A 9643-nucleotide genomic window follows, 5' to 3' on the forward strand; every position below is an offset into this window, starting at 1 on the left:
GCAAAATTGTATTTACTATATATTACAGAATTTTAAATTTGCACTAACTAGGAAACTTTAAAGGTTATGTTAATTTACAGATTCATGTGGATCCGAATACATAATTTTTACTTGTTCGGCCAAAAGGGTCAGTAGAATAGGTGATAGTTTTGTGTGTTTTTTTTCCCTGATATGATAATATTGAAGCAAGAACCAGCACTTTCTATTCAGAATTCTTTTTAATTCTTCCTAATTTGGAACAATAGAATATAGGTAGATTTTAAAAGTACCTAGGAATTTAGAAAGAGAAAAGAATAATGTTACTCTGTCCCAGTGTGAGTGAATTAAGGTATGTTCTCAGCGATAAGACAGAAGCGGCGGTTTTGGTTTTGCTTTGGCTTTGAAAATATGTCCCTGCCTTTCTCAGATTTTCCCTTTAAATCCTGTCTCCTGTTTCTCAAAGTGTGATCCACACATTGTCTGCAGCACCAGAAGTACCCCCGGGCGTGAGGGCTCTGACCTGAGGTATCAGTGTCTCTGGCAGTGGGACCAAGGGAGACTGCAGTTTTACTCATAGGCACCTTGGGTGCTTGCGCAACACATGACATTTCTCAAGCAGCTGGTCCGCACCTCATGTGTTCACCAGGGCTTTTCCTGGATGGATACCTTGCAGAAAAATGGAATGAACTGGAGGTTCTTAAAATGGTTTCTCCTTAACTCCACTCACTGCGTTCTAACCCCCAAATCATTCTTCTGAAGGAATTCTGTGAACAGTTCGTTCCCTGTCTTCTCCAAATTCCTGGGTTCATCTAGACTCAATTACATAAAAACTGGTAGCTTCCGTTCCTTCCGTGGAAATAGCTTTTGGACTGTGATTCATGGAGTCTCAGAACAAGCAGTGCAGGGGGCCAGTGGAGTGGACCCCCAGGGGCTCCTGCTTTCTCACTTTGATTGGACGCTGTTGCAGACAAGATCGCAGTAGATCAAATTCTTCCTCTTTTTTGGGGGGAAAAAAGGATTCTGCTATTTTTTTTAAGGGTTTGGAAGCCACTCTTTTAATGACTCGTCACCTGGTTCATTTTCTGCTGATTTGTACGTATTCAGAAACCTCATGGGTTTTGGTGAAAAATACTTCGGAGGTCTCTGTTGCTGCTTGAAATATGACCATTTGGCTATTTCTCAAGGCTTAAAGCCATTTTCTTGAATAGTAAAGCACTGGCTTAACCTCTGTTCCTCCTGTTTCTAATTTTAATGTAGAAATGGTCCTGATAATTTTAGTTTTGTAAATGCACACACGCGTGCACACACATACACATTTACCCCACACCCTCCCCGGCCCTGACTGCAGTTGGTGCATGAGGCTTGCAGATAACAAAAAGGTACATTCCAAGGACCTGGAGAAAGAATCCAAAAATGTCCCTCATACAGAAGTTCACAAAACATAATGACTGAACTTAGTCACCTGCAGAAACATCTGAAGAAAGTCCCCTAGAAGCTGCAGATGAACACATGTTGCTGATCCTAGACGCTTCCCCAGTCTTTGCTGCTCACTTCCTGGGCTGCCTCACCCCCGAAGGGAAGCGTCCACGCAGAACACACTGCACAAGATAACCCACAGGAAGTTTCCACTGTGTGATGCTTTTCGGTGACCAATGTGGAAAGCTGGAAAGGAGAGCTGGGAGGTGAGGTCGCCGCCCTTGTTCCCCTCCCACTGTCCAGGCAACACTCACGGACTGTGCCACCAGAGAATGTTCCTGCCGGAAGGGTAGCCAAACTGTAGTCCGGGACAGTGGCTCATCAGAACATTGGATCTCGTTCCTCTGGTTCTGGGCTCTGGCAGCAGTCTTTCTCTGGAATGTGGTCTACTTGAATGAGCCCCACAGACAATGGGCACTCTGATTTGTAGTTCTATCTAATTCACGTTTAGAGCAGCCTGGATCCTCGGCCCTGATCACTCGGCAGGTGAGCTGGCTGAGCTGGCTCTCTGAGCCCACACTATGCCCCAGCTGGCCTTCGCACGCCCACCCCCACTCCTGCCCACAGTGCCGGGTACCTACCGCTTAAGTACCCTGTGTTCCCCGCTTTGTTGTGTTGCTCTGTATCGTGGCTGATGCCTACAGAGAAATGTGAATTAAGGCATTTGATACATTGGAAACATTTGCTTGTTTTTCAATAAAATTTAAAGTACAGCACTCCAAAAACCATGGTCCTGTATTGTTTTTTGACACAACCGTGAGAAAATAAGCAGCTTTGGGTTAGTTTCACAGATGATGGACCTTGGTCTACAGCAACAGAGTGTGTGGAAAGCTCTGGGTCAGATGCTTGTGGACAGAAAGAATAGAAGATTCCTACCGCATGGTTTTGGTAGCCTGGGGCAGAGTATACGAACCCGAACGCACATTCATTCATTGTCATATTTACCGAAATGTCCATTTTTTACTAATTTTTTGAAATAACTTCAAATCCACTGTTCACTTGCCTACTTTTTATTTTAAACAGACACTGCCAAACCTAGCATACCTTTCTTGATCAGTTTAAACATGAATTACCCCGCTTGGCAGTCACACCCACTCATGTTCACGAGGAAGACTCTGCTAACCAAAGAGCCCCAGACAGGCCCATGTTTGGACTTCTTAGCAGTTTTAACACATTTATTGGCCCTTTGGTTCTGCTAGATGTTTCTACTTACTTTCATCTCATTATAATCTGCAATGCTGTGAGTAAACCTTAAACAGTCCATATTACAGATTGGTAACTCAGAGCTAGACGATGCCAGGTCCTCATCCGCAGTGCTTTCTTACCGTCGACAACCCCCCACCCACCACCACCAGTGTACCATACAGAAAGCAATGTGAGGTGTGGACAGGCACATCATGAGCTGGGCACTGGGAAGGCTAGGGTTAAGCCCCCAAAGGGGCTCCCCACACAAGGAAATTGGTCACATGCATATTAAAGATTAATTACTTGTAGGAGTTTCAAGATTTTGATGAGATGAAAGCATTACACATTGGCCATAAGAATTGAATTTTGGGGGGGTAGGGTTTTGGAACTAGGAAATAGAAACAGCATTAATTAGTCTGAGAAAGCTGTGTATGCTCAGAACCCTTGAGGGCAGAGAGCTTACCTTGTTCATCTCTGCGTTCAAATAAACGAGTATGTGCACAACTCTTGTGAAGATTCTGTTCTATGTGTTCTAGAACACTTACCCTACAAGACATTACTCTCAGCCTCCAATTCCCAGCATCGTCTTCAAACAAATGAAGTTGCTAGGGCACAACCCTAGGGCAGCCCAGGCAAACAGCACACCTATGTGTGTCTCACACCCCATTCCCTGGGAAGTGCTCCCAACCAAAGACCCTACCAAAGGACCGTGTAATCATTCACCCCCTTGTGGCTGACTGGACATGGGAAGCCCACCAGATGACCAGGAACCAGATTCTCTGTGGGGCTTTGTTTTCATATACCTTCTAAAGCCATACGACTCAAAGCATGGCCCACAAATTGTCTGCTCCCAATCCATCCAGAAGTGCAGAAACTGAGTAAGAGTTTAGAAATTTTTATGGCTTATTTTGACAGTTGATTATTGAATCTAATGATAATAAAATGTGGCTTGTATTTTACATGTCTTTTTCATGTCATTTTCCTCTGTTTTCTAAAAATACCAATACATGATGTATTGGAAATTTTAAAAAACTAGAACAACAACAAAAACACCCGCCTGGTCCACCACAGTGAGTTTTAAGAAGCCCTGCCTTAAATCCTTACTGCCTTTGGTGGAGGAGGAGGGGCCAGTTGCAGTGAATTTCCTTATAAATAAGCTCTGACTGAAATATTGCAGGAAGCTTGCTTTAATTTGATGATAGGAGCAGTGACCTTTGGTGTCCTACGAAAGCTTGTGACCATGATTCAGGTAATGACAATGGACTCTGAACCAAGGAAACAGATCACTGGAGGAAGGGGGAGAGAGGACCAATACGGACTCAAATAAAAAACAAAGACGGTAAGAACCTGTTACCTCAAGATAGGCAAGAGATTGCTTAAACTGGAACCTTAAACAGAACCATATGGTTTGGAAGTATGAGGTATAATCACTTACGCTTGCAGAGCATTTGATCATTTATGAAGTAATTTCATACACTGTTATTTATTCCTCACAAAACACAACAGTGTAGGGAGAGGAGAGATCATTTGTTTTCCAAATGAGTACACCATGACTCAGAAAGATTAGAGACATGCCAGTGTCTCACAAAGCTGGAGTCTCAGGACTCCAAAATCTAATGGGGCTTGTTGTTCTTGGTTTGTCTCTAAGTTATGCCAGGTTCTGTCTCGATCAGGGGTTCTCAGCCTTTACTGGGTCCCAAGCAGACCTTTTTAAGAAGCTGGTTATAGTTATGGACACACACATGCATGGTGTTACAACATTGCTATACACACACAGCAGAATTTTATAACGAACTTCAGGGGCCTCCTAGACTCCACTTGAGAACTACCAAGCCAAGAACACCAGCCTTAGCCAGGGTGTCTCAGATGTTTAGTACCAACTGGCAATGAATTTGCTCTGTCTGGTTATCCTCTGCCGTCTCTAGTCATTTTCTTTTTGGGCTCAATCACAAAGCCACGGAGTACCACAGAGAACTCAGGGGCACATGAGTTCAGAAGAGCTAATGGTAGAGGAAGGCTTCAGGAAGGAAGAAAGTGGCACTTAGCCTGAACGTCAGGGGAAATGCTATCTGGCATATTCAGAAAACCCTGAGGTGGCCAAGCTGGTGAGAAGAAAAGGTTAGGGTGGAGGATTCATGGAAGATGAATTTGGAGATACAGAAAAACTGGAGAGCCTTGAACAAGAAGCTTGAACAGAACCCTTGAGGGCATGTCAACTTTAAGCCTGTAAACCTTGGGATGCCACGCATGAAATGGCATCATGACATTACCCGGGCAGTGTTGTGGAAGATGAGTTACAAGGAGAAGGATTAGAAGCAGGAAGCCTAGTTCCAGGGACTTGACTACAATGTAGGAGTGAACAGAGGAGGGTTGGAATTCAGGTGGAGAGGACAGAGGAGAGCAGAGGCAAAAATGAGAGCACTTATAGAGGAAGAATGGGAGATGGAGGATACCTCAAGGAAAAGGTTAAGTTGTCTTGAGATTTCCAGCCCTGGAAGAATGAATTCATTCAATAAATATGGATTGTGAATAAACAAATGACAGGAATGGGGACGTGCAGGATTTCAAGGTCACACATACAAGGCTAAGGCCAAGGCCTGACTGATTCAAGCAGTGAAGTTACAAGGAGCCACTTTTAGAGTCAAAGCGTGCGTTCCTTAAAGACCATAATAAGAAGAAGCCAAAGTTGCAAGCTCCCTGTGATTTTTGCCTCAGACCCCAAAAGGCACACCTGCAAAACGAAAGGGCCAGAAGACCACAGTGCAAGTAGGAGAAGCCCATGGCTGAGGAAACAGTTCAACCCCACAGGGAAGTGGTTTGAAACTCTGAAACCCACGCCTCGCCAGGACCTCAGAGAAAAGAGAAACCTTCTCATGACATCTTCCCAGGAGAGATAAGGAGACCAACAGAAAATGGCCTTGCACTAGCTCCTTGCAGACCTCCCATCCTCTCATGTCTGTAAGGATCACAAGGAACCCTGCCAAGATTCAGCAAAGGGGCCTTAGTAAGCCTGGGCCTTAGTAGATTAGGCCAAGGACGCCATGATAGCGCAGGAGAGTCATTTCTCTACATGAGGGAGGGCTGGTTTTGAGCAACAGAAGATAAGCATGGTTCTAGATACTCTCTGTATAAAGACTGTGAAGTTAGGGGCGCCTGGGTGGCTCAGTGGGTTAAGACGCTGCCTTCGGCTCAGGTCATGATCTCAGGGTCCTGGGATCGAGTCCCGCATCGAGCTCTCTGCTCTGCAGGGAGCCTGCTTCCTCCTCTCCCTCTCTCTGCCTGTCTGCCTGCTTATGGTCTCTGTCTGTCAAATAAATAAATAAAATCTTTAAAAAAAAAAAAAAAAAAAAAAAAAGACTGTGAAGTTACAATAGGACAGGCACATAGGACTGCTCAGGCCTGGCCAGAAGCACATGTACAGATGTGTGCATCATTGGCGGATAAGTGGGGTAGAATGGAGTTTTGGCTCCAGGTCCTGGGTTCCTGCTCTGTCACTCACTACATGTGTATTCCAGTCACCATGGCTGTGCGGCCAATTACCTGAAAACTTAGTGGCTTAAAGTAACAAGATTGACTTTGCTCCCGAATCTGCAGCTTGTGCAGGGCTCCGTTCATTTCCCACAGGAGTCTGGTTCTCCGCCCGGGGCTGTGGCGAGAGCTCACTTGGTCACACAGTCCATGCGTCGGGACTCTGGCAGCACGTGGGCTTCCTCACATGTGGCGTCTGAGTTCCCAGGAAAGCATCTGAGAGTGAGAGAGCCAGACAGAAGCCCTAGCTCCTGTAGTGAGCTCGCCTGAGAAGTCGCACGGTGTCACTCCCATCACTTTCTGTCATCAAGATGGTGACAAAACTGTCAAGCCTCCACAAAAAGAGAAACAGGCTCTGCCTCTTAGTGAAGGTGTGGGAAGGTTCGGGAAGAGCATGTGGGAATGGAAAGAGGGCTATGGCCATTTAGGGAATCTCTCTCTCGCTCTCTCTCGGTGGAATCCATGTAACATGAAATGTATCGTTTCAACCATTTTATTAAAAATTTTATTTATTTGAGAGAAAGAGTGAGAGAGAGAAAGAGAGCACAAGTAGGGGGAGAGAGAGAAGCAGACTCCCTGCTGAGCAGGGAGCCCGATGTGGTGCGCCATCTCAGGACTCTGGGATCACGACCTGAGCCAAAGGCAGACGCTTAACCCACTGAGCCACCCAGGTGCCCACAACCATTTTTTAAGTGTGCAGTTCAGTGGCCTAAGTACACTCCCATTGTTGTGCCCCCGTCCATCTCCAGAACTTTTCATTTTCGCCAACCAAAACCGCCTCCCTATGAAACACCAACTCTCTGTTCCCTGCTTCTCCCAGCCCCTGAGAGCCACTCGGCTGCCCTCCAGCCTCACAAATGTGCCTATTTTGCGTACGTTGTATAATAGCATCAGACATTATTTGTCCTTTCGTGTCTGGCTTACTTCACATAGCATAATGCTTCCAGGGTTCTAACGTGATCTCTTGAGCCCGTGTTCCTCATCTACCCAAAAAAAAAAAAAAAAAAAAAATGGAGACTAGAACCCATTTCTCAAGATTGCTTGGCAGATGTACAAGGTAAGACGTGTTATGGTCCACAGTATCATGACCATATGGCCTACAACCCACTGCAGTCACGCTCTAACCACAAGGTAAGCAAACCTACAGACAAAGACAACAGACCAAGGATGGCAGTGTGGAAGGAAGGAAAGACCCACTGATGACAATGTCGAGGCCCTGAGTCAGTCAGCACTGGAACTGTCCTCCCTGGGGACTGCTTGGTGTGTGAGATGAAAAATTTCCCAATTTTTAGAAAATTGGGTTTTCTGCTCATCAGCATCAAAAGCAACATCCACGGGATGCCTGGGTGGCTCAGTTGGTTAAGCGGCTGCCTTCGGCTCGGGTCACGATCCCAGTGTCCTGGGATCGAGTCCCACATCGGGCTCCTTGTTCTGCAGGGAGCCTGCTTCTCCCTCTGCCTCTGCCTGCCACTCTGCCTGCCTGTGTTCTCTCTCTCTCTGACAAATAAATAAAATCCTTAAAAAAAAAAAAAAAACATCCTCACTAATATGTGTGTAGAGTCTTGTATATTACTGGGAATATAATAGGTGGAAATCAATGTTAGCTATGATGATGGTGGTGGTTGAGTGGTGGTGATGGTGGTAGTTGGGTGGTGGGGTGGTGATGGGGGCGATGGTGGGTTCCTGGAGGGCAGAATGCTAAGGTGAGACTAGCAGGGATCCTGGACACTCAACTTTAAGGGGGATTGGACAGATAGAAACAACAGAGGATGAAATGACAAATAACCAGGAAAGGAAAGGGGCCGTGAAGTATGATGCAAGCTGAGGAGATGAGAAATAACTATGCGAGGGAAAGTTCTGCCATGCAGAATGCTGCAGAGTGAATGGTCTTCCTCTCGTCTTCATGGACTTCAAAGGGGCCCAACTGGACACAAAAAGCCCAGAGGGATGTATTTATTGGTGCCCCCTGAGGTGTTTATCTATACCAGAGATTCTCAAAGTGCAGTCCCCAGATCTACAGCATAAGCAACACCTTAGTACTTGCTAGAAATGTCAAGTCCCAAGACCTACTCAATCCCAAACTCTGGGGATAGAGTCTAGGAATCTATTTTAACAAGTCCTCCAGGTGACTCAAATGCCTCTAATGTCTGAGAATGATCCAGACTAAATGCCTACGTGCTAGAGAATTTGCTCGTAAGGATGTTGTGTCCTATGAAGAAGGGGAGAAATAAAGAGAACTAAATCCCAGGGCAAATTCAGTCCCTTGGTGAAGGGTGTGGAGGTTTTCTCTGTGCAAGGTTGAAGAAAGAGTTCTCTCCTCCCAGCAGAATCAGACGGACCCAGATGAGAAAAGATGGGCCAAGCTCCAGGCACTTCAAGAGAATGCCTGTGAGGGATTTAACTTTTGTGGTTTTTTTTCTTTTTCCTAGGACTCTGAAAAAAGTCATGTTTAGCATCAGGTGGTAAATATTACTTTTTCGCTCTGTTATAAATTCTTCTGGCTGACCCTGAATAGAACAATCTTTAACGCGTGTTGGAACATTGTATTCACAATGTTCATTCACAAATTTGATAAATATTTCTTGGGCATATACTATGCCCTGGGCACTTTTCTACATGTTTACAAAACAGTTGTGAACAAGAGGGACGAAACCCCTGCTCTCAGGGAGCTTACTTTCTGGAGGGAAATGAGAGAGGGAGACTAAAGGGAAGTGTGGCTTTCTTCGCATTACCTCACACTTGGAATAAAATCTAAAACTCTGCCACAATGTCCTCCAGACAACAGACACATTCCTGCCACAGGGCCTTCGCTCTTTTCCCTGAACTTCGCTTCATGTGATCTGACTCTCTGTATCACTTCATTCTGGATGTTGGTCAAACATTGCCCCATCAGAGGGGTCTTCCCTGAACATCTTATCTGCGCCACCACACACACATACACCATATATACACATAAACACACGCATACACTGAGCTCTCTGCTCAGCAGGGAGCCTGCTTCCCTTCCTCTCTCTCTCTGCCTGCCTCTCTGCCTACTTGTGATCTCTCTCTGTCAAATAAATAAGTAAAATCTTTAAAAAAATTTTTAAAAATAATTTTTTAAAAAGGTGGGGACGGGGACGCCTGGGTGGCTCAGTTGGTTAAGCCGCTGCCTTCGGCTCGGGTCATGATCCCAGGGTCCTGGGATCGAGTCCCGCATCAGGCTCCTTGCTCAGTGGGGAGCCTGCTTCTCTCTCTGCCTCTGCTGCCTCTCTGCCTGCTTGTGTTCTCCCACTCTCTCTCTCTAACAAATAAATAAATAAAATCTTAAAAAAAAAAAAAGGTGGGGACGGTCACTTCTAGTATTCTCTCCTTTTCCCCCCAGGCAAAGCCTGCTGTTTCCTAAATGTCTAACAGCACCTACTACTGTACTTAGTTCCTGGTTATTGGCCACCTTCCAGAGAGGTGACAATGAAAGTTCACTTCTGTGTCACTG

This window comes from Mustela putorius, unplaced genomic scaffold (assembly GCF_011764305.1).
Source record: "Mustela putorius furo isolate JIRA1106 unplaced genomic scaffold, ASM1176430v1.1 tig00003962_pilon_pilon_pilon, whole genome shotgun sequence".
Lineage (NCBI taxonomy): Eukaryota > Metazoa > Chordata > Mammalia > Carnivora > Mustelidae > Mustela > Mustela putorius.